This window comes from Dermochelys coriacea, chromosome 2 (genome assembly GCF_009764565.3).
Source record: "Dermochelys coriacea isolate rDerCor1 chromosome 2, rDerCor1.pri.v4, whole genome shotgun sequence".
Lineage (NCBI taxonomy): Eukaryota > Metazoa > Chordata > Testudines > Dermochelyidae > Dermochelys > Dermochelys coriacea.
In genome coordinates, this window is record NC_050069.1 from 83,180,663 (window position 1) to 83,205,700 (window position 25,038).

At 41.1% G+C, this 25,038-nt stretch overlaps 1 protein-coding gene across 1 annotated transcript in view; it reads left to right on the forward strand.

Moving 5' to 3' along the window:
• The window catches only part of TMEM241 (transmembrane protein 241), a 108,783-nt gene that overhangs the window by 79,601 nt on the left and 4,144 nt on the right, over nucleotides 1-25,038 (forward strand).

Genomic DNA, 25,038 nt, shown 5'->3' on the forward strand with positions numbered 1-25,038 from the left:
GTTAACCACCTGAATGCAGCCAATCAAGCTATTGTGCATACAACTACGCTGATTTGAATTTTTAAGCCATGCGAAACATGGGCATGCAAATTTTGGGGACTTGAGGTACATGGATTTTGTGCTGACTGTCCATAAAGGGATAAATTTCACCCAATGTGAGTAACACAAACAGGACTAGTCTCTTAGATACTACTTTAGAAAATTAATTCCAGTCTGTATTATGTAGATATTCATTCTCATCTTACCTTGAAATTTTTGGAGATCTGATCTAACTCTCACTGAAGTCAGCAGAGAAATTCTGATTTGCTTCAGTGAATGAAGGACTAAGCTTTTTGTCTGTACCATACAACTGCGATTGTGTGTCCATTGTAACTGAAAAATAATCCTGTTTCCACAAATGATCCAGTTTTCCTTGTGCTTTACTTTCTTTCATTGTTTTAAAGAATTTCCAAGTCAACGAACCACTCATTTCCTTCCTGTATTTGGTTCTTTCTTAGTTATCTTTATATATTAATGCCTGATTACACCAAGGCAGAGAATCATTGTGAAATGTGACCTCTTCAATGGAAAGTCAAAGTATTAAAATACTTCCTCCACCAACGTGCTTCCATTGCTTCTAAAGATTTCAGTACATGAAGCTTTTCACTAACACACCTTGAAAAACTATAGTGAAATGTATATAAAATACATTTACAGAAAGCTGACATTTCATATTCTGCCCTCTTTCCCCAAACAATTTCTCATGTTGCTTTTTTTTCAGCTACAGCTCATAGGTTAAAACAAGTTGCAGAAAGCAGACTTTAAATTCAAATTGGGCTGTTGTTTTTTTTTTAAAGAAATGCCAAAATAAATCTTTTGTATTTTTCTGCAATTGCAGGAGGTCACTTCTGTGGCTATGTGTATGTAACTCAGTACATCCTGCTGAAGTGTTGCCAAAGGCAGAAAACAGCAGCACACCCAGCCCAGGACATTAGCAAGCATGCATATATATATGTGTGTATATTGCATATTTATGATATATATACAGGCATACACTGACATATATAATACACATGCATACAGTGTATATGTATTTGTGTGAACATATAGATATAGTATAAATGCATACATAACTGCATGCACAATATGCACACGATACACCCTATATACATTTATATGTATGTAGTATATGTGTAAGTTTGTGTGTTTACCATACATAATTAACAAATTCATATTTTAAAAGAAATTGTGCTTGGAACCTAAGCCCAGAGTTATGTTTAGATAGCTGAGAATTCAAAAAGGTGATTTTTTTAAATTTTTTTTTTGTCTTCCATTACTGCATGTGCACCAGCAGCATCAGGGATTTCAGCAGAGTTTTTAGAATAAGGTTTGTTAGATTACAGCAGCTGCAAAGTGAGCATAAGATCACAAACCACAGGGGTTTTTGGTGTAGGTCCAACATTAACAATGGCTATCATTTCGTGTGTTAGTTTCTCAGTGACAGCATAGTGCTTTTAACTCTCATCCCTTAATTAATAGAATCTAAAGGATTCACCATATTTTAATTTTAAGGTAAATCCAGGGTTGAGGGTACATTACTTGACAGTACTCCATTTTGAAGTTAAAATGAAGGCTCCTGCTAGCTCAGTGGTCTGGTGGTTATACATTACACTGGTACACTTAAGCAAAGGAGCAGATTTCAGATATAACCTGTTTTTACTACTATACTCTTGTGAATAATCCACAAAGCAGTGTGTTGGTAACAATTACAGAGAAAATTTTGTTTAACCTCAGCCAAAAGATTATGATGAAGTAGGAGACAAGAAGGGGAAATATGGATAAAATCCAGCATTCAGAAGGATCTGTGGATAATGGATGTAGATACAGGATGTAGAGCCTGAAGAATAATAGTTTTGAAGAAAAAGTTTTGAACATTCCAAGAATCAGAAAAATTTGAAAGTTAAGGGTCTCGTGGTAATCTAACCCTGACACTGTCTCTCTAGAGACAGTGTTGTACTCCTCCTGCTTTTATGGCCCTCACCAGTCTTTTTAACATGCACAAGGAAGTTAGTGCCTGGCATGAACAACAGGTGAATTAATGACAGGTTTCAGAGTAGCAGCCGTGTTAGTCTGTATTCGCAAAAAGAAAAGGAGTACTTGTGGCACCTTAGAGACTAACAAATTTGTTTGTGCATAAGCTTTCGTGAGCTACAGCTCACTTCATCGGATGCATTCGGTGGAAAATACAGTGGGGAGATTTATATACACAAACAGAGAACATGAAACAATGGGTTTTATCATACACACTGTAAGGAGAGTGATAAAACCCATTGTTTCATGTTCTCTCTGTGTGTATATAAATCTCCCCACTGTATTTTTCACCGAATGCATCCGATGAAGTGAGCTGTAGCTCACGAAAGTTTATGCTCAAATAAATTTGTTAGTCTCTAAGGTGCCACAAGTACTCCTTTTCTTTTTAGGTGAATTAATGGCGGTGTTAGAAAGTGTCGTGGTAGATGTTTTGGTATCCCGTGCTACCACTGCAAAACTAGGGTATTTGACAACTGCTCTCCAAGGTTGGAAGAGGCTGAATGCAAGGACATGGATCCTCTTCTCTTGGTTGATGGCCAGATTGGTAAAGGGCAGCACACAGAGTGAGCTACAATATTCCCATGCAGCCCCCTAAGGGGACAGTACCTATATTTTTAAAGCTTAGTGAGGTGTATCTGAGATCATGTTATATGGCTGAGGATAAAGACTGATAAGTGATAATATATAAATACACAAAGAGAAATCATAATAGAAACCACACATGTATACCTTTCATTCCAAACCACCCACAATCACTTTACTATGTACTGATGCTACAGATATGGTAGCTCTCCTGGTATACACATTTTTTTACTGATCGATGAAGTGCAGCCACCTCTGAAATAGAACATGACAGCAGTTAACACAGTAGGCTAGTCAGGAAGTGCCCTTGTAGAAAAGTGCTAGTTAATAGAGTTTGATATCTTCTCTATCGAATTTTTAAGCCAATCTATAGAATTCTATAGAAGAGATCTGATTCTCTATTAAACTGTCTATTAAAAACTCTATACAAAGTAGAAAGTACTCTTTCTCTCTCAGCATTTGTTAGTCTCTAAGGTGCCACAAGTACTCCTTTTCTTTTTTCTCTCTCAGTGTAATTTCTAAAAAAGAAAAGGAGTACTTGTGGCACCTTAGAGACTAACAAATTTATTAGAGCATAAGCTTTCGTGAGCTACAGCTCACTTCATCGGATGAAGTGAGCTGTAGCTCACGAAAGCTTATGCTCTAATAAATTTGTTAGTCTCTAAGGTGCCACAAGTACTCCTTTTCTTTTTGCGAATACAGACTAACATGGCTGCTACTCTGAAACCTGTAATTTAAGGGACCCTGTTGGTTTAATCCCTATTGAACTCTATAGGACTTTCCTATAGGGATAAAGAAGAAGAACATATTATCCAATTGTAATTTCAGAAGGAATTAATATAGATAAATGTTAATAAGTGGAGCTGAAATTTAGCCGGGAAACGTAGGCTAATGGTTTCCTGAGAAAAGTGCCATGAATTTGTAATGATTACAAGTGACCAGGCTCTTGGTTTTAAATCTCTTTTGAAAGCCTGCACCTCTAACAGTTCATTGCTCTTAATGATAGTTCCATAGCCAAAAGTGAACTGTCGCTGAATGTGAAAGTTGCCATCTCCCTAGCAGCTACCCTTCCAGGGCTTTATACTGCACAATAGTATCATTGTACTAATAGTATACTGTACAATTGTTATATAAAGTTTGCATCTTTCGGGAACAATGGGAATGATAGTGTTTATAAACAATTCACTGACACTAATATTTAAGTCAATATAATACTATTAATGTCCGGACAACCTTGTAAGCTATACATACTTTTTGAATAACATAAATAAGTGCCCTCTTACCAGTAACCTGTAGAGAAGTTTGTTTTATTTATAAAGTTTAATAAGGACCTTTGCTGTTTCATAAGCTAACTAAGCCGTGAGGCTAAAATGCAAAGTTGTTACATTTAGATTTTCACTGTTGCAACCGTGTGGAGACGAGCCAGCAGTCTACCATATTCCTCTTGGATGTGATTTCAGAGGAGATTTGGGGATTACTGACTATTGCACAAGATGGACGGGCTGATGACTGACATTTATATAAACAAAGACAATTCCATTGAACTCTGCTAGCTTTGGAACCTTGCTTCCAACGCTAGCTGCTCCCAAGACAAGGGTGAGAGAGGGAACAACAGATCCGTCATTGTGGCAGGAGAGAGGGATATGCCTTGGTACACACACTGCTCCGATAAGAACAGTTCAGTGTGCCAGCTCTTCTGTAAGTGGACAGTAAGTATGCAGGCATTTCTATTGGTCAGCTAGTCCAGCATAACCTGCCCAGAGTGGAAGTTTCTTCCCAGCCTCCTCAGTTAGATGTTGTTTCATTTCCCAAAAGCAGGAGAGTTTATCTCCCTTTCCATTTTTGTCAAGCAGTGAATCTATTTTCAAGTTAGAAGACAAACAGATATTGCTAAGGGGGAAGTCTGCTCTTATATTAATAACCAGATGAGGTTCAAAGCCTTTCTTCTCTCTCCCTCCCTCCCTCCCTCCCTCCAGTGTATATATGCCTGTGCAATTATTTTAACATTGATAAATAAAGCAGCTATTTGTGTCTATATATTTACATATATGCACCCATCTTTAAAATGTTGGAGGTGAAATATCTCAATGAGATCTGAAGAAACAAGCCATTTCTGGTTCCAGCCGTTTCTTAGCACTCTGAGTGAAAAAATGTATCGTCATGAAAAATGCTGAGGTTGTGTAATGAAGCACATGCATGTAGGCGAGCAAACTTCCTCCTTTCCTTTGATGCTCTGCTGTTTGCCCTTCTATCAAGTGTGTGTACTTGATCAATATTAAAGTTACACCTTGCTTTGTTTACAGTCTTCTGCTCGGTGCACTTGGAGAAGCCCTGCTTGTTTACACGGAAAGGATGGGCACATAACTGAAAACAATGAGGATTCCAAATCCTCACCCCCAACTGGAAAAAAACAGCTGTAGCTCAGAAAATTCAGAATGAAAAAAAATAAAGCAGCAGCAGCAGCAAGAAAGAAAAAATGTGATCAAACTCCAGGTCTCTTCATTCTTCTTTTGTCTTTCTTCAGAAGGAACAACGTGCTATTAATAGCACTGGTGAAGGAGAATCATAGTTGGTCTGATGATTACCAGTGTTTGCCTCAAAGTATAGGATGAGAGCTATTTCTGATCGATGCTGAAAAGGAAAAACTGTATTGTGTCTCTAGACGGCTCAGTGTGAGAACCTTTTTCAGCAGCACCTTCTCACACAAGGAACTGAACTCCCCCTGCTAGTCTGCAGAAACAGGAAAAGTCGTGTTCTCCACTGGATGCCCCAGAGCTTTTGTTAGAGACTGAGAGCAGGTTACACCAAACAATGTGAAAATCCAGGCACTGCCATGAATCAAATAGCAATGGGCATGGATTTTGTTTTAAGTTGTCCTATAAAAGGCAAGTTCCCACATGCAGGTCTCCAGTCACGTTGTCTGGATTGGCACAGTGTGTGAGAACATGGGGCGTCTGGAGATCATTCCTTTTTGGAATTGTGGCAGATTGATAGATAAATCTTTGCTGAATGGGAAATCAACAAATAAATCTTACTATCTATTGTACTGACTCAGTCTGTGTGTATGTATTACTATTTTTTTCCTCCTTATGCAAAGTTTCTTTTGACCATTGTACATTTTTTTTAGGGAGGACTTTGTTTTGTTTTGGTACTGTTTGCTAGCTGTGGGTTGTCTCTAAGATATCTTAAGAGGAAGCAGAGATTATAAATCTTGAATCAATGTCATGAGAAATTGAAAAAAATTAATTCCAAAAAGCCTTGAAATAATTCCATTCCGCAGTCACTTTAAGTCTGCTTGAAATTTTCATGTTTGCAAATGTAGGATGAGATTTTTAAGAGTCTCTACAGACTAGATCCACAAAGGGATGTAGGCACCTAAAGTGGCAGTTTGGTGCCTTAAGTCCAACATTTAGGCACACCTGTGATCCTCCAAACCCTTGCTTAGTTGCCACCTAAATTCCCTAGGTGCCTAAATGTTTGCTGCCAAAGTCCGTAGGTGCTTAAGTTTCTGCTGGAGGGCATGCACAAAACTGCCAAAGTCATGACAGTGCAGAGCGCACCCTAGCTCACACCTAAGTGTCAGCAGGATTCTCAAACTATGCATTCCTCTGCCTATCTTGTCTGCAGGGCCCAATCTAGTAGGAGTGTTCAGAGCATGCCTACTGGATTGGGCCTCACACAAAAAGCAGCCAAAGGTGACCAGATTGGGAATCTTCCAAGCTGGGGAGTTTGGAGTTACATCTCAAAATACCCCTCCCCGCCCCCCCAATGAGGACACTTGCTCACCTGCCTTTGAATCCTTGTTCTGTCTGATTTGGAGCAGGGACTTGAAATTGGATCTCCCATCTGAGTGCCCTAACCACCAAAATACTGGATATTCTGGGGAAGAGTGCTCACCTGTCAAAGCTATTCCATTTTGTAATAAATAAATATTCATTGGGCCACAGGGAGAAAGAGAGAGACAGAGATGAACTGATAATTAGGATACTCTCCTGGGATGTGGGAGATCCAGGTTTGCTTATTTAATTATTTATACAAAGTGGAACAGCTTCAACAAAAGAAACTGAGAGGGTCCCACCCTGAGTTGACCTGGTGAATTATAGACCTCTCAGACTGACGTTGATCCCGGGCAAAATAATGGAGTGGTTGAGATGGGACTTGAATTAAAAGAGCATAATATAATGCCATGCAACAGGGGTTTACAGAAAATAAATCTTGTCAAACTAACTTTATATCTTTTTTTGATGAAATTGTAAGTGTGGCTGATAGAGGCAATGGTGTTGTTTTAATATACTTAGACTTCTAGAAAGCGCTTGACTTGCTACTGCATGATATTTTGATTAAGCAACTAGAATGATACAAAAGCAACATGAAATGGATTACAAACTGGCCTACACTTTTCAGGAAGTCTGACTGAATGATCCCATTGGTCCCTTCTGGCCTTGGAATCTATGGATCTAGAGGCAGTGCAGACTGCACAGCCCCAGAAGCAGCTCTGAGAGGCATTGTGCTCCTGGAGAATGCAGATTCTGCACCATCTTTTCGGTTCTCCACTCCATGACTGGTCAGCTCTGCCAGTCAGTGTAAAGGGGACAATACTGCTAGTGCCATGCCTCCTCCCTGCTCCTTTTGCAATGGCTAATGGCTGTAGCTGGTTTGCAGGGAGTGCTATCTGCATAACAGGAGAGCACAGGGTTTGCACTTGTGGCTGGACCCTGTGCTACGGGTAAAAAGCTCCTTATGCACATCTCCTCTTATACAACTTTCACGGGTCAGCCACAATCTCGATCTTACCCCGAATAACTCTGATTATTACAAACTATAAAAAAGGGAAGTATGTATAGTGCCCTGTCTGAAAGGAGCTGTTCATCTCAATCCAGTTCTTCATTGACAGGGTCCATCAAAAAACACCCAATATAACTGTACCTTTGTTGACTGTCTCAGTAGAGACACCAAGCGCTGAGTCAGCCTGCAGACTAACCTAGTCCTGGAGGTTGTCTTGGAGACCCATGGGCTGGGCAGCGTAGGGGAAGCTTGCTTTATCACTGTCTGTGCAACCTGGTCTCTGGCAGACTTCAGCCTCTAGGGTTGCTAAACTGGAGTCTTCATCAGTGTGATACTCACCCATTTTTGTTCTTTGATATTTAACAAGCTAAGCTAGTTACTTTCACTTTGGTTTAATCCCTTTCATTTCCATGTGCTGGCGCCATGCTCTTGTGTTTGCATTTCCAACATCACATGGGAATGGTAACCAAAAAATCCTCAGTTTCAATTAAAAAAAAACAAAACAGTACTTCATATTAATGTTTGGCTCTGCTGTGTAAAGGAGCTCTAAAAAGGCGCTCAACAGATCTGCTGTCTTTGGGTGAAACTGGCCCCTGTGCAGAAGGCCAGCACAAGGCCTTATATATCCTTAAGTCAAAACAGGCTTACGTGGAACTCCAGAGCTGCATAGGGCTGAATGTCAACCTTTGTCTTCAGAATCATATTGGCTCACTTTAGTGACTAATTAAAATTGCTCTGCAGGGTCAAGAGGGAGAGCTGGATTGAATCTCTTCTCCTGCAGCAACAGAATTGTTTGCTAAGTTCCAATCATGTACACCTGTGCCAGCTGGCTGGCTGGGGTGTGTGTGTGTGTGTGTGTGTGTGTGTGGGCGGGGGATGTTGCACAGGTGTCACTGTCTGATGAGCTAATTTGGCCTGTACTATCCAGACTGCTTCAGAGAAGGAGACACCCCAGCATTAAATGTGCAGTAAAAACAAGTTGCTTTTTACTTCCTAAATGTGGTAAAATTCCATCTGGGATTAATTAGCATCAATAAACATGAAAGCCTAGTATGGCATTTACTGGGAAACTTCAAAGAAGACCCACAATAAGCCTAACTGCAGCAGGATAGCCCCTTTGCCAGACTTTCAGCATGGGAGGGACAACAGTGTGTTTTCCTTCCCCACTTCCAGCCAATGAAAGAGAGAGCAAAATGGAAACCGTTTCTAGCCCCAAAAGCATGGCTGTTTGTAGCTATAGCAGCAGCTTCAATAGTCCCTGCTTTCTTTTTCTGGGAACTTCTAACAGCAGATGAGGGAAAATCAGAGCACCTGCTGAAAAGCAGACCACACTGGAGGGAGCAAGAGGGAATAGTCTAGCTTCCTGTCCGCTGTTTACATGTACAGGCAGAGTATCTTCCTCACCTAAGAGGAGATAGAAAGGACACCCACTGCTGCCTTTCATGGAAGCGGGTAAGTATTGCTGGGGAAGGGAAAAAGACAGCTCTAATCAGGGAGTCTGGGCCTAAGTGTCATATGGAACAAAGAACATGGGGAAGGGGCAGCAGATTGGTGGGGTGGGGTAGGGAGGGACATAGTGTTATACACATTCTCTAGTATGTGCATGCACACACTTATAATGTATGTATAGGATGTGTTGTTACAGGGGGCTTTCAGGAGGAGAACTGAGCTCATCTGTGGAGCCAGCTTCTTGTTCTGTATGACCAGCTTTTGAGTAAAAATTACTCCATCTAGAGGGCCCCCCCCATTATTCCAGGCCTAAACCATGTCACAATGTTCCTTTCAGCTGCTAATATAAGCTCAAGCTTTGGTGCGCATCACTAGAATCCATAGGGAAAGCATTGGGATCAGAGCTGGTAGAAACTTTCCAAATTTTGGAATTTCAATGGGGGGAAAATTGAACAAGTTCTCTTCCTCCACCCCACCCCCCAAAAAAAAGAAGAAGAAAAAGTTTGTTTCCAGCCAGCTCTAGAACTAGTAGAAATTTCTGAATTTTGACACCCAAACTTTGATTGGGGCAGGAGAAGGGGAATGAATTTTTCCATGAAAAAATGTTCTCATTTTTTTAAACAACCTTTACTCTGGTTAGAGGGGGATTGTCCCACTCAGCAGTCATAGAACTGATATTGAATCTTTCCTTATTTCTTCCACCCCATGGATTTAATTTCTTTAATATAAATTTTCAGACAAAAAGCTATGTTAAGATGGAGTTTAAATTTTCAGAGTACATATCAGTAATTTAAGGATAAAAGAACGTGACAGGGATGTTATAATTATCCCCCCAACAAAACCTGTTAAACCCTGGAAATTCAAAATTAGAGATACACTTAAAAGAAATCCAAACATGATAAGGTAAGAAATGCACAATTAAAGCACCCAAACAACCCTAATTCTGTCCTGTTGTGACATCATACAATAACCACCCCACTCTGAGTAACGGGGCACTTGCTCCCTGTAAAAGCACTGTGGCGTTGATCTTTGTCCAAATGTATCATGATGCCTTTGTCATTAAGACTGTGGGAGAACCTCTGGTTTCTCATAATCAGCTAGTTAATGTGCTTGGGCTCTATAGGTCATCCTGTCTTGGCCTTGGCAAGGAAGGACATGGGGCAGGGAGAATGCGGGGGAACAAAAGGGCTCTTCAAGGGAGAGCAGATCATTAGTAACTTTTTCAGAACACTGTCATTACACAAGGCAACTTGCAAAGTTTCATGTCTCAGGTGAACTTCAAAGGCGATTGTTTAAAGAATAAGGCTGGTTTAAAACTGATGAGCTTGATTCACTCCTGCAGTGCCGGTGGTGCAATTTGTTCTCTATTCTCCACCAGTGGGGGCAGTTGTGCTGCGGAAGGTATCACCACATCAGGAAGGCAAATTGTGGTGCCACCTCTGCCTTGTGCTGTGGGTTTCATAAAGAAAGGATGAGCTAGCTTGGGATCAGGACATCCAGGTTCAATTTCCTGCTCTGCTATTGACTTTCTGTGTGAGGTTGGGCAAGATAGTTATAACAACATTACTATGATACAGCCAGCAAGGGCACTCCTGGTAAACAATTTTCTGTACCTGATTTTTTGTTATCATTAAAATTTGTAGCAGGAGGGCTTTATGGATTCTAATGTGCTTGCTAAATTAATATAACCTCTACTGTTGAAGCACTTCTGTTTTCTTTTAATCTGTCATTGCTGCCTAAGGCCCAGTGATCTTTGCACCTTGTTACCGGTGATGGGAAAGAAGTGAGGGTGTGTTAGTCTCCACGAGCATGAGTTTATAGCAGACTTGGAAACCTCCTGCATGGCAAATTACCACCATTTGTTCAGGTCAAGTATTTTGCAAAAGCAAGGAGCCTATTAACATATTTACTGAAAGACAGAGAATCATATTATAGAATTTCACCTAGGACACAACATGATGCATGAATATAATTATTTCCCCTCTCCCCCCCAAAATATCAATAAACCCCTTCACTTGCCCCAAACAAATAAAAAGGAACCTTGATAATAAGTCAGTGTGTATATATACATTTGAAATAAGCATTTAAAAGGGTCTGAACCAGAGAGTCCCTCAATGCCAACTGGTATAGGGCACAACATATAACTCACATCAGGCCTGATGCACTCATTGCAACAACACACTGTTGTCATCATCTGTATCTAAAAGGGATCAAGTAAGGTATCGCATGCAAATCGGTAACATGGTGATCATTAATATTATTGTGTGATGTATGTGTGGGAGGAGTATAAAGAATTATAAGTGTGTGCTGGAAATATATTCTTAAAGGGTGTTTTGCAAACAGTGCATAAGATCAGCCTGTGTTAAACAAAATAATGTTGTCTTTCCTGTTTTTCCTGTGTCGCCAATGTAAGTTGAGCCAGGTAATATCTTGGAGGACAATGAAATGTACAACTACATCTGAGGTAAACAAAGCCATCAAGCTAAATGAGCCTGGCTGGGGGGCTAGACCACTTAATGCTCATGAAAGGGGATGGAGCCTGCAACCCCCTTCTTCCCCCCCTCCCCCACCACAAAGCCTTCCTGGCGTTTGAAACAAAGACAATAGACTTTGGGATATATAAGCAGAAAGAGAGAGCCATTTTAGTATCCATCACCTAGGGGACAGAGAGTGAGCAGTGCCCTGTGAGCTCATGAAAAGTGGACCCTCTTAGCCTGAAAACTCAGAGTAGCTGGAACTGACTCTAGGTGATAAACCTGCTTAAATGAAGATTGTAATGCTGAAGCTAAGTTTTAGTCGCTAGAAAGCATGTTCTGATTTGTTTTACTTGCAACCACAGCTGTCTCTTCTATTTTTTGCTTATTATCACTTAAATATCTGTTCTTTGTTAGCAAACGAGTTTTGTTACAAAACCATCTCAGTGCTGTGTATTAAATTGAAGGGTGGAATCCTCAGCTAAATTAACAGGCTGATGTGTGCGCTGTCTCTGGAGGCAGCATGCTTATCAGTGAGAGGTCACTGAAAGGGAGACATGGGACTGGAAGGGCTGTTAGTGTCACTCTGTAAGGAGTAACCAGGCTGGTGGCAGCCAGGGTGAGGCCACTGTGCTATGAGCACGGTTCTGGTGTCAGGGCTCAGCCAAAGCTGCACAGCACAGAAGCACCCAAGGTTACAAGGCAAGCGGTGAGCCAACCTTTTGCTGGACTGGGTGAAACCCCAAATCATCACAAGAGGTGCTGGAGTGGTATTGCAGAACAGTCAGTGACTCGGAGCTGTGCTGAATACGAATGGGAAGAACAGTCCTTTCTACTTTGTTGTTGTGGTCCGTCTGTAAACGGAAGGAGGGGGTAGGTGGAAGAAAATGTTATAGCAAATCATGGTTAGCCCATGGCAGAAGCTGAATGAGCAGCTTTCAAGCAGATCATCTGTTGCTGTAAACCAGGCAACAGATCAGTGTGAAATGTTAATCCCATTTCAGACGATCAGCACATAGGCAAGCTCATTTTGTTTAGAAAGGGGTGGAGGGTGATGGTGAAGAGAATAGTTGAGACTGGAACGGTTTTGTACCACAAGATAGAAAGCTATTTTGCTTCTAAAACTGTGATGCATGATCACAGTCTGTTTGTTTGATTAGAGTCTGCCACAGGTACATGACTCTTTCAGTCCCTTTCAAGATGGGAATATACCAGGCACTGGTCATAGTCCACTAAGATGAAAGTTGTGTAACTGCTTCAGTACTAACCCTTGGACTTCAGTAATGTATAACTTCACTTCTGGGGCTGAAATTGTCTAGGCTTGGTTTCTGCAAGGTGAAATTTTATGATTAAGTCTTTTTGAAAATCAATTGTGCAAGCTTAGTATATTTTGCTCATGCTTTGTTGCTAAACTCATGTAATGTGCAGTTAAATTTGATCATGTTATATCTGTTATGTATGGCTAAAATGGCCACACACTATGACCAAAAGCACTCCTATATTCATACCCTACACCAATGGAGGGCAAACTACGGCCTGTAGGCCGCATGTGGCCTATCAGGGTAATCTGATTGCAGGCCACAAGACATTTTGCTGACGTTGACTATCTGCAGGCATGGCCCCCTGCAGCTCCCCAGTAGCCGCGGTTCACCGTTTCTGGCCAATGGGAGCTGCGGAAGGTGGTGGCTGCTACTTCCTGCAGCTCCCATTGGCCGGGAATGGCGAACCTCAACCACTGGGAGCTGCAGGGGGTTGTGTCTGCAGATTATCAATGTCAGCAAAATGTCTCGTGGCCCGCAATCAGATTACTCTGATGGGCTGGATGTGGGCTGCAGGTTGCCCAACACTGCCCTACACACTACTGTAATAATCTTTGTACAAAATATGCCTTCTGAGGTATCATTTGAAAACTAATAACTTGCTGGTCAGTAATAACATGGTGAAATGTATGTAGCAACATTATATGTAAAGTTATGAAATCCGCCTGTACAATGCTTTTACTGCATGTTCAAAACCCTGCAGCTCCATCCAGGCAGAAGTATCCTGAACAAAGAAATGTGTATTTACCTCACTTCACATGTAATTAGTGAATGGGGTCCCCGAGACAGCAGGGAGAGGAGACGCACGCAATTATTTCATCCCCTGAATTACTCCAAAGTGGCCTAGACCTCTTTCCAAACACTTCAGGGAAATGCAAAGCTTGGTAAAAGAGTGTCAACCTTCTCTGTAATACACCTCATCTCTGGGAGCCAAGAATGTTTTGAGTTCTCTTCCTACCTTTCTACTGACTGCTTCTGATAATTCAATGTACTTCATAACTCTTATTCAGTGGAGCCTCGTACTACTCCCATAGGAAAGAAGCAAACTTATTCCCGTTCTACAGATGAGGTAACTGAGGCCTTGGGTGGCGGATGCAAATGTTTTCAAAAGCTTGCATGGGCAGAAATAGTTCGTTGCATGTTCCAAGTTGGCCTCAATACATGACTCCAGAGGTGGAGTAAGGGCTCTTTTGGTGCTGTGCAGACAGAAACTTCCATTCTATGGGTGTGTTAATAAAACGTTAAGCTTCGTGTCAGAGCTGTATATTTAAATGTAGCTCTTTGCTCTGTTTAATGTTTGTTTAGAGAAGGGTTGACTAGTATTTGTGGTTTGGAATTGCATCTAATAACCTTTACCGCTAGTCAGCAAAAGGAGAAGATTGTACCCAATAAACCTGCCCTAATATAGCTTCTAGGAGACCGATAGAGGTTAGTTATACCAGTTGCTTGGTTAAGGGGATGTTACAGATTTGAGAGGTGGGTTGAAGGCCATCTCTGTTTATAGCATAAGAGAAAAGGGGGACGATTTAAATGTTACAACATAAAAGAAAAGAGGAGTACTGTTTTTATGGTTTCTATCATATATGGATGGAAAAGGAATTATCACTAATACCAGGTAGATTAGCGATGGGCTTAAAGCTTTCTATGAAGAATATTGTAGTTGAAGCAGAACAGAGCTGCTAATTTGGAATGTCTTAATGGTTTGCAGATGCCCATTGTAAAGCTTGAGGATAATCTTTTGCTCTAAGCTGTGACTGCATTGTGGAGGGAAAAGCGGTACTATGAATGTCAGTTGGTAAGAGTCCTGGACCTCATGAAACACACATGCTCCTTGTGCTCTCATTTTAAAGGAGAGAGGGGCTCTGGAGCTAGTGAAAACCTGCAGGAGTTCTGTTACTTTTCTGTCATGTGGTTTATTGTTATCAGTGGGTCAGTCAGTTTGGACTCAAGTTCAAACAAGCCATGGAGAATTTCTCACAAGGAGTCCTGTCTTTGTTCCTGTATTCCCTACAGGCCCGAGTGCACGCTTTTGCCTCCTAAATGTAGGATGCTCTATGCAGCTGCATCAAAGCCACAGGAACTTATCAAATTAATTTAGCTCAGAGCAGTAAGTAGAAGAACTGACAATATTTCCAAAGAATTAACCCCTCCTCTCACTAAGGGTCCCACCCTACAAAGAGGTTTCGGTGGCTGTTAAGGATTCTCAGCAACTCGCAGGAGGTATTCAGCACTTCATGTGATCAGACCTCAACTGCAGAAACTCAGTGTATGTTTTAAGGCATTTACTTGCTTGCTGTTGTAGAATCTAATGCCGGAAGTGCCAGCTTCATTTCACTGTCACTAGAGCACAGGCAAGGGAAGGAAAATGAGATCTGAATACGCAAGTGTTGCCTTGGCCTGTTTGCCACTTGTTGATCAATCCGATCTGTAGCAGCTTTACAGGAACACACATGAGCCAAAGCAATTAATAGGAAAATGTAAGGATGGCTGGAAATGTGAGAGCCACAATAAAAACTAAAGCATGGAAAAACCAGCATCAAAATTCTTCTCTCTGCTATCTCTCTTCAGGCTGGCAGACAGCCCGAGCTGCAAATCATTCCCACAAAGACCCATTTGAAAATGGAGTTAAACTTTTTTTTTTAATCATTCAGGGCTGAGCCTATTGTGACCTCTTCATTTAAAGTCTCTGATTAGTTGTATCTGAAGAGTTAGAATGTAGGAGAGACATGGAAGTGGAAAAACTTCAGTCAGGCAGTTTTTGTTTCTTGTCAGTACAGAGCTTCTTCGGCATGGTTGCTCCTTGGACGTGTTATTGATGATGAATAAGAACGGACTGCTCAGAGATTAACACAGATGGTTGTAGCCTCAAGACTTGACAAGCTGTAACCAAAAGAGAAAATTCTCTATCTTCAAAGGGAGGGAAAGGAACCGTATACAACAGGATTCTGAACAGTTCAATTACAATTAAAGTGGAATGTTACAATTGTGGAGTGGAGAGCTGAATGGATTTGGTTCTGAAAGGGCACGTTTTATAGCTAGCTTACAGCTACCAGCATTTTAAAGTGCCTCAGCTGCTGCTGAACACAGGCTAACTCCATTTGCTGTTCCCCCCCACACTTTTTCTGACAAAGAACCTTCCAGATCCAACAGCCTCTGGGAGGGAGGCTGTGTGATTCAGTGGATAGGCCACTGGACCAGGAGTCATAGTACTGCTAACATCAAACTGCCAAAAAATCATGAGTCATACCCCAAAAAATCAGGAGATAGAAAGAATCCTAAATTTTTCCTTCTAATTTCTGTGCCTTGTGGGTGCACTTGGGTTGCTCTTTCAAGCTTTTTCTCTAAAACCACCAGGGCTAGACCCAGGCTTTAAAAAAAAAAATAAAAACTGCCAATCACTCACATAATAGCTTGTCTACAGGAGATTGGGCTTTAAGTGACATCAAATATCAGAAGCCTTATGCTAAAATCACAAGAGTGGGCAAAATTGGAGAAGACCTTGTTTCTATTGCACTGATGTGCTGGGTGATTGTGTGCAAGTCACTTAACCTCTCTGTGACTCCATTTACCAATTCATAACATGAGCGTAATCTGTGCAGTGGTGATACTTATAGAATCATAGAAATGTAGGGCTGGAAGAGACCTCATGAGGTCATGTAATTCATCCCTGTGTGTTGAGGAAGAATTAAGTACATCTAGACTATCCCTAACAGGAGTTTGTCCAACTTGTGCTTTAAAAACCTCCAGTGATGGGGATTTTACAACATAGGGATTGAAACTCAGGTTTGTGGAGCCTGGGGCAGCTGACATTCCCACATCACCACTGGCAGGTCATGCAGAAATGTATCCAAGGAACACTATGGAGATTAGGCACCATGAGACGTACTGCCCAAAGGGTCCAGAGTAACAGCATCCTGTGCCTTCTGATTGGCCCATGCTCACTATTTAACCCTGGAGTGTGCCCCAGGAAGTTGTCTGGGCAACCATGCAATTTTCTGGCTTGCTGTGATTCCAGACCTCACCTTGCTTGCTGATTTCCAGTCTTTGACCCCAGCCTGATTCTGAGCCTGAATCTTGCCTCCTGATTCCAGCCTGGTAACTACTTCTGATCTCCATTCTCCGACACCAGCTGACCTCAATCCTGACTCTTGTATATTGATCCTGGCTCTAACCATTACTCTGATCCCTGATTACTGCCTCATAACCATCCTTGACTTGCTGACACCAGTCCAGCTGTGACTACTAAGCCAAACCACCTATGCCCCAGTCCCCCCAGAGAGGCACAACTGACCCCACCTTGCTCTATGTTGGTTCTTTCCAGACTGACTGATAGGCTTTTCTGCAGAGCCCCCTAGCCTGCAAGCAGAACTGGACCCTTTAATCTCCCTCTCCCCCAAGCTTAAAGGGATAGCTTGCAATTCTAACACAGTCCAAAATACTTATAGTTTTTGTTCTCCTCTGGACTCTCTCCAGTTTGTTCACATCTTTCTTAAAGTGCGGTGCCCAAAAAAGTACTCTAGCTAAGACCTCACTAGTGCCAAGTAGAGTGGAACAATTGCCTCCCATGTCTTATGTACAACACTCCTGTTAATACAGGCTGGCATGTTTGGGTTTTTTTCACAACAGCATTACACTGCTGACTCATTCAATTTGTGACCCACTATAATCCTCAAATCCCCTTCTGCGGTGCCAATTATTCCCCATTTTGTGTTTGTGCATTTCACTTTTCTTTCCTGAGCATAGTACTTTGCACTTGTCGTCACGAAATTTCATCTTACTGATTTCAGACCAATTGTCTAATTCATCAAGATCATTTTGAATTCCAATCATGTCCTCCAAAGTGCTAGCAACCCCCCCCCCCCCCGAGCTTTGGTGTCATCTGCAAATTTTATAAGCATACTCTCCACTCTAGTGTCCCAGCTATCTCCTTTATAAAGTGCTTTGAAAGCAATTAACTTTCTCTCTTAAAGAGATGTTCATACAAATGCAAACATCTTTCACTACCATTTCAGCTAGGCTGGGCAGAGTAATGAACACTGATCAAAGAGGGAAATGCGTTGTGCCTCCATATCACCCCCTTAACAGTAATTTCATGAGTGTGGGAATGAAGCCTTTGAAAAGCTTTGTAAGTACTTGCACTCTGCCTACAGAAAAGGGAGCGAGGAGTTTTCTTCTAAAGAGCCATACATGTGAAAGCCTGTCTTTCAAAGATTTTTTTTCTTTGGTGGAATAGCTTCATGACAAATTCCTTGGTGAATTGGAGTTCAAGCTATCCTGATCTTCTGGGAAAAACCTGATAGAACTTAAATGTAAATTTTTTCTGGAGTGATTGGTTTTTTAACTGTCTCAGAATGCAAAAGAAAAATGGTACCCCTACTATAGATCTTAATGGGATGGGTTTTTTAAAGGGGGGAGGAGAGGAACCTAAGCATTCCCTATCAAATTCTATAGGTAGGTAGAACAATTTGTGTGAACTGTGCTAAGCTTCCACAGAACAACATTGTTTTTGTCCCCTGCTAAATTCTAGAGGACTCTTCCACAAGAGTAATTCTGATGGGGTTTACACTAGGTTTTTCTCTTTAATAGCTTTATATTCTAATAAGTGTTGCTAACATTCATGCTATCCCATGGCTGATAGCAATGGTTGAAGCTCTAGTGTAGACAAGGTGTCAGCAGCTGGCTCTGTTAAAACCTGGATCATTGCAGGTCTTCATCATACTGTGATTAAAATGCTGGCAGCTCCCAGTGATTTGTCTACAGTAGTCTACACAGTGTACAGTGATTTGTCTTAACTTCCACTTGATACCACCTATGGAGCTACACCAATGATACTAAAGGTGGAAAATTTTCAGAAAAAAAATCTAGTGTAGACAAATCCTGTGGCCTTCTCCCCACAAGATAGGAGGCAGATGTTATGGGTTGATTACAGGAATGAGTGGTTCAGGTTCTGTGTCCTGTGAGGTGCAGGAGGTCAGACTAGATGATCATGGTGGTCCCTTCTGGTCTTAAAGTCTGAGTCTAATCCCTGTGCTGGGATCTATTCACATTCATGCTTCAAAACCTACAGTATGTTACTGGTCTCTAATAGATTTACAGATTTAGGAGGCATGACAGCTACATAGTGGCTAGTTTAAGACCTCCATTAATACCATTAACATCTTGTTGTGAAGCTGGGCATGACATTTATTTTAAGAAACAGTTTGAATAAACCCAGATGGCCATTGTAAGAAAAAATTAATGGTTAAACAATAGAGAAGAACTTTTATCTTATTTCAAAAGATCAGTTCTGCAAAGCATCTGAATATCAAGCGATGGAATGAAAAGCAGAAGTGGTGGTTGAACTTCTTGTCAGTGCAATCAAAGGAAAAGACATGAAGTGTCTATACATCTCAGGAGAATGCTTGTAAAAGCAAAAATGTACTGGCAGACACGATGAATTGCATTCTGTAAGAGGAGAAACAACTTGGAGAAGTTCACAGTAAAAAGGGTGAAATTAGCCAGCATAACTACTGATGGCACCAACAGCTTCCACCATTAGCTATCCTAGATAAGGCCAGAGGATGAGGGAATGGGGTCACTCAGGTGGGGTCACAAGCCCCTTCTATCACTGTTCTCCCTACTTAAGATCAGCCTCAGAATGCCTACGGAACTTATTGCCCTATCATATGTCGGTGTAACGTATTCTAAAGGCAATGGCTCGCATCTCTATCTTTCTGAAATGCTTCTTATCAGCTTTCATTCCACATAAACTTACAACTGATCTATATGTTTCAGAGTAGCAGCCGTGTTAGTCTGTATTCGCAAAAAGAAAAGGAGTACTTGTGGCACCTTAGAGACTAACAAATTTATTTGAGCATAAGCTTTCGAAATGCATCCGATAAAGTGAGCTGTAGCTCACGAAAGCTTATGCTCTAATAAATTTTAGTCTCTAAGGTGCCACAAGTACTCCTTTTCTTTTAACTGATCTATATGTTAGTGCTTATTGACGAGTGGGTAGATTAAAACACCAGCTTTTCTAAACCTCCATGAATTATATGATGTCCTGATAACAATAAGAACATAGCATTTATCAAAGATTAGATTATCTATAAAAAGCTATAGAACAAATCCCAAAACAAAACACTTCATGCTTATGCATTTTTGCTTAAAGCAATGAGGAGGAGCTGTGATGTAATATCTTGGGAATGCTTCCCCTCTGACACTGATTTTTACACCTGTGGAATACTATTGACCTGGATGGGATTACTTCTCACTTACATCAGCACAGATCAGAATAGAACTGAGCTCCTTGTTTCTAAAGGCATCCTTGGTCACAGGTGAAAGTAATACACACAGTCGTGTCTTTTCAGCAGTTCTAGCAGGAGAATGTTTAAAAAAAACTTGTTTATAATTTTAAGGTCTGTAGACAACAGGCATGTAAATCCTCCATAAAACAGCAACTCTGAAAGGTCTGTTGGAGATAATTCCAGCTGTATTCAGCACAGAATCAGATGCAAGGGGCAAGGAAACTCATGGCAGGTTAACTTCTCCCCAGTCCTGTAGCTGGCTGTGGTTGTGGATTTGCCCCGGTGCAATGTAGAGCATCCTCACTTGTTCTTCTCTTCGTGAGTAGAACACTACTATAACTGTCCATGACCGTAAGGGGACAGGAGCTGTGCCAGCAGCTGGTTATTATAATTAGTGACTCCCGGTTTATTTTAAAAACTTTTTCCCTAGCTATGCTGAGGGTGGGGACTGGGGGGACATAGTAGTCACTACATTAGACCTATGCCACTGGAGAGTCCCCTATACAGGGGAATGTTCAGTTAGTTGGTAAAGCTAGCTTTTGGATGCTTACCCAGGAGTGTGTGTGGGGAGTGGGGGAAGGGGGCAGAGTCTGGCCACAAGGTCTCCAGAGTAAACACCCATGTTCTATGCACTGTGAAATCCAGGTTGCTCCTGCTCTGTTTTTCACAAGCTCCTGTGGAAGTGAGTAAAGAGTCAGATAGCATAGTCCAACAGAATGCTTCTCAGCCTTGGAGAGCAGGCTGAGAGTTACAGGCCAGTTTAGGTATTGTATTCCTCTCACATCAAAGGCTGCACATTCCACTTGCCCACAAAATACTGTAATATGGGAATTCGTGAGGCCTATGGTACCCAAGGGCATAATGTGCTGTCCTGGTAGAGGGAAAGTCAACCTGTCTTTTTCAACATTCTTAATGCAGTTGGAAAAGAATAGTTCAGCCTCTTCCCTTCATGGGCTCAAAGACCTGTATCCCACCGTCCATTATTTTTCAAGCTAAGTGGCGTCTCTGGGTCACAAACTACAACTTCCTTGGTATTAGCATGGACAAACATCAATTAATTTCACTAAACATTCACATTTTGGCCTCCAGCAGCTTTAAATTAAACTTTCCATTTTCCTATCCAGGAACACAATGGGGATCTGAATAGAGCTCAATTTTCCATTAAAGGCCACAGCCTTTGGTTTTTAAAATAAATCGGACAGTGCTAGATGGGTGGGGCCCACAGCTCTGGAAGCACTAAATTAAAAAGGCTGAGTGGGACCACTCCCTACGTAGCACCATGTCCCTCTCTGTTTATCTCTAGGTTACTGAAAAGGAAAACAAATTCAAAGGACAAAAGCTTAAAAAGTAGATCTAAGGGGGGAAAAATGATTGACATACAATGAAGCAGTAAACAAGGCCTGATCATTTTTGATCCATCCACATGACTCTAGTTTTATATTCTGATACCCAGTCTCAGGGTTTTCAGTGGGAGGTCAGCGCCTTGTTGTTTCAGGCCGTATGAGTTGAATTGCTACTTTCTTCAAATAGAAAGTGTTTTTTTTCTCTTCCTCTATAGGGCTCATGTCTTTGTCATTCTTTGGGTAAGGATCTCTCAAGGCAGCTTGGAGAAAAGGTGGATTCCTGCCAGAGTCGATTAGGGTTTGGTTTACACTTAACTGTGCTGGTATAGTCCCCATAGCATAGATGTGGTCTATGTTAAGATTTCAAAGCAGGCTAGGGGATTTAGACATCACTTCCATTCATTTCAGTTGAAGATTTGTGTCTAAATCCCCTAGAATTCTTTGACAAATTCAGACTAGAAATAAGGTGCAAAATCTTAACGCTGAGGTTGATTAATCACTGGAACAACTTACCTAGGGATGTGATGGATTCTCTGTCACTTGAAATCTTTAAATCAAGGAAGACTGTCTTTTTCTAAAAGATACATTCTTTTATCTATATTTAAGAATTTATAGGCTTGTTGCAGGAAGTTCTGTGTGCCATTATTTTATGGTCCGTGTTATGCAGGAGGTCAAACCAGATGATGATCATGGCTCAGTGTATGAATATGTGAATTATTCTGAAGTTCAGAGCAGGAAGCTAAATTGGTGTTGATTTTACTTCAGTAATCTGTTAAACAGAGTCGGCTTTTCTCTTCGACTGGCTCATAGATGGAGCAAAGAAAGAGGGTCTGGAAGTACAGAGATTTGACCTTTTCTCCTACCTCTGAATGAGGTCTGGTCTACACTTAAAATTTAGGTTGACATAAGCACAGTGCTCTGGGATATGAAAAATCCACACCTCTGAGTGCTGTAGGTATGCCTGCCTATCCCCTGGTGTAGATGTAGGTAGGTCAAAGGAAGAATGCTTCCATCTACCTAGCTACTTTCACTCAGGTTGGTAGTGTTTCTACAGCAATGGAAAAATCCCTTCTAATGCTGTTGGCTGCATCCATTCTATAGTGACATATGATCTGAAAAAGAGATGACCATGCATGGGAAATGATTTATTGAAATTTTGGGAATGGGTGACTTTGAAGCACTTTTTCTCCCTTTCCCCATAACTATATGTATGGGGACAGTACCAGTCAGAAATGTGACTTGTTTAGAAGGAGGGGACAATTCATTATATGCCAGCGTCCCCACACACAGGAGAGAGCATATCATAGTGGAATCACTTATGTTTCTGGAAATTAACAGGGGTGGCCTGCAAACTGGCTAGCCAAGATTCTATGACATATCAAAAGACTGGTACAACGTAGTCACTGCAATAGATGTATCTCCTGGCATTTGTGCAGGTGGAATGCTGTTTGACGAGGGGGAGATACAGTCCGCCGACACCTTTGCATCACCGATCCAAACTGGTACTGACTATCTTCTCCACTGGAGAGCAAGGGCTGTATATGGCGATTAGGCACTACTAATACCTAGCTATAAGGTAATGTACTGTTAACTCTGGAGAGTGATATTCTGTGTATTCACAGAAAAATGAAGCTCTAGCAGCATTACAAGCTTCCCCACTAATGTGAACAATCCCTAATCTAAAAGGGTCATCATGAGGCAAGAGGATGGTTCGCTCTCCATGCCCAGACACCCCTTCGCCTAGTTTCTCAGCAAAGAATGCCAACTAGTGCCATTCCTGTGTGCACATTTTTATATGGCCACCTGTCCACTAGGAAATGGACTGAGACCACCAAAATTATATCAGGTAGACTACTGAACAGCCCAAGATGGTAACAGCTTACTCTTAAGAAAAATTAAGAAACAAAAGCTTTATATCCAATTACCCATCCCTGAGCCATCAATTCCCCCTTGCTCTTGAGTATTTGAAAAAGTCTTTTGAACTTTACAGCTATTATGGTTCTACATCAGTGTTTGATTTTTCTGAATTTTTAAAAAAATTAAACAAGCCTGTTTATTACAAATATAAAATCTGAACAGGAAATGCAGAGACTCCTGTTGTTTTCATCTAGAGACATGATTTTGTGAGACATCCTCCCACCAAAGGTTCAGACCATTAATTTCTGCAATTTTTCTACACGTTCTTCACACTTACTTAATCTTTCATCCCTTTTAGGTGACTGGTACTTCTAAATTAGCTCATATGGCATTCACCTGTTAATTGAAGTAATATATGTTGCAGTTCTCTCAATTTTTTGGTATAATTATCTTGAATAAATGTAACCAATGGTAAGTGATAGTGATGATGAAATGTTAAGGGAGATTAGAGAGGCTATCAAAATAAAGAACTCAATAATAGTGGGAGATTTCAATTATCCCCATATTGACTGGATACATGTCACCTCAGGATAAAATGCAGAGACAAAATTTCTCAATACTTTAAATGACTGTTTCTTGGAGCAGCTGGTACAGGAACCCACAAGGGGAGAGGCAACTCTTGATCTAGTCCTGAGTGGATCGCAGGATCTCGTCCAAGAGGTAACTATAACAGGACCACTTGGAAATAGTGACCATAATAACATTTAACATCCCTTTGGTGGGAAGAACACCTCAACAGCCCAACACTGTGGCATTTAATTTCAGAAAGGGGAACTATGCAAAAATGAGGAGGTTAGTTAAACACAAATTAAAAGGTACACAGTGATTAGAATGAAACCCCTGCAAGCTGCATGGACACTTTTCAAAGACACCATAATAGAGGCTCAACTTAAATGTATAACCCAAATTAAAAACACGGTAAAAGAACTAAAAAAAGAGCCACCATGGCTTAACAACCATGTAAAAGAAGCAGTGAGATAAAAAGGCATTTTTTAAAAAGTGGAAGTCAAATCCTAGTGAGGTAAATAGAAAGGAGCATAAACACTGCCAAATTAAATGTAAAAATGTAATAAGAAAAGCCAAAAAGGAGTTTGAAGAACAGCTAGCCAAAAACTCAAAAGGTAACAACAAAATGTTTAAGTATATCAGAAGCAGGAAGCTGCTAAACAACCAGTGGGGCCCCTGGACGATTGAGATACAATAGGAGCACTTAAAGACGATAGTCATTGCAGAGAAACTAAATGAATTCTTTCGTTTGTCTTCACGGCTAAGGATGTTAAGGAGATTTCCAAACCTGAGCAGTCTTTTGTAGGTGGCAAATCTAAGGAATGGTCACAGACTGAAGTGTCACTAGAGGAGGTTTTGGAATTAAGTGAGAAACTTAACAGCAACAAGTCACCGGGACCAGATGGCATTCACCCAAGAGTTCCAAAAGAACTCAAATGTGAAATTGCGGAACTATTAACAATGGTTTGTAATCTGTCCTTTAAATCAGCAACTGTACCCAATGGCTGGAAGATAGCTAATGTAACGCCAATATTTAAGAAGGGCTCTAGAGGTGATCCTGGCAATTACAGACCAGTAAGTCTAATGTCAGTACCTGGCAAATTAGTTGAAACAATAATAAAGAATAAAATTGTCAGACACATAGAAGAACATAAATTGTTCCGCAAAAGTCAACATGGTTCCTGTAAAGGGAAATTATGTTTTACTAATCTATTAGAGTTCTTTGAGGGGGTCAACAAACATGTGGACAAGGTGGATCCAGTGGACATAGTGCACTTAGATTTCCAGAAAGCCTTTGACGAGGTCC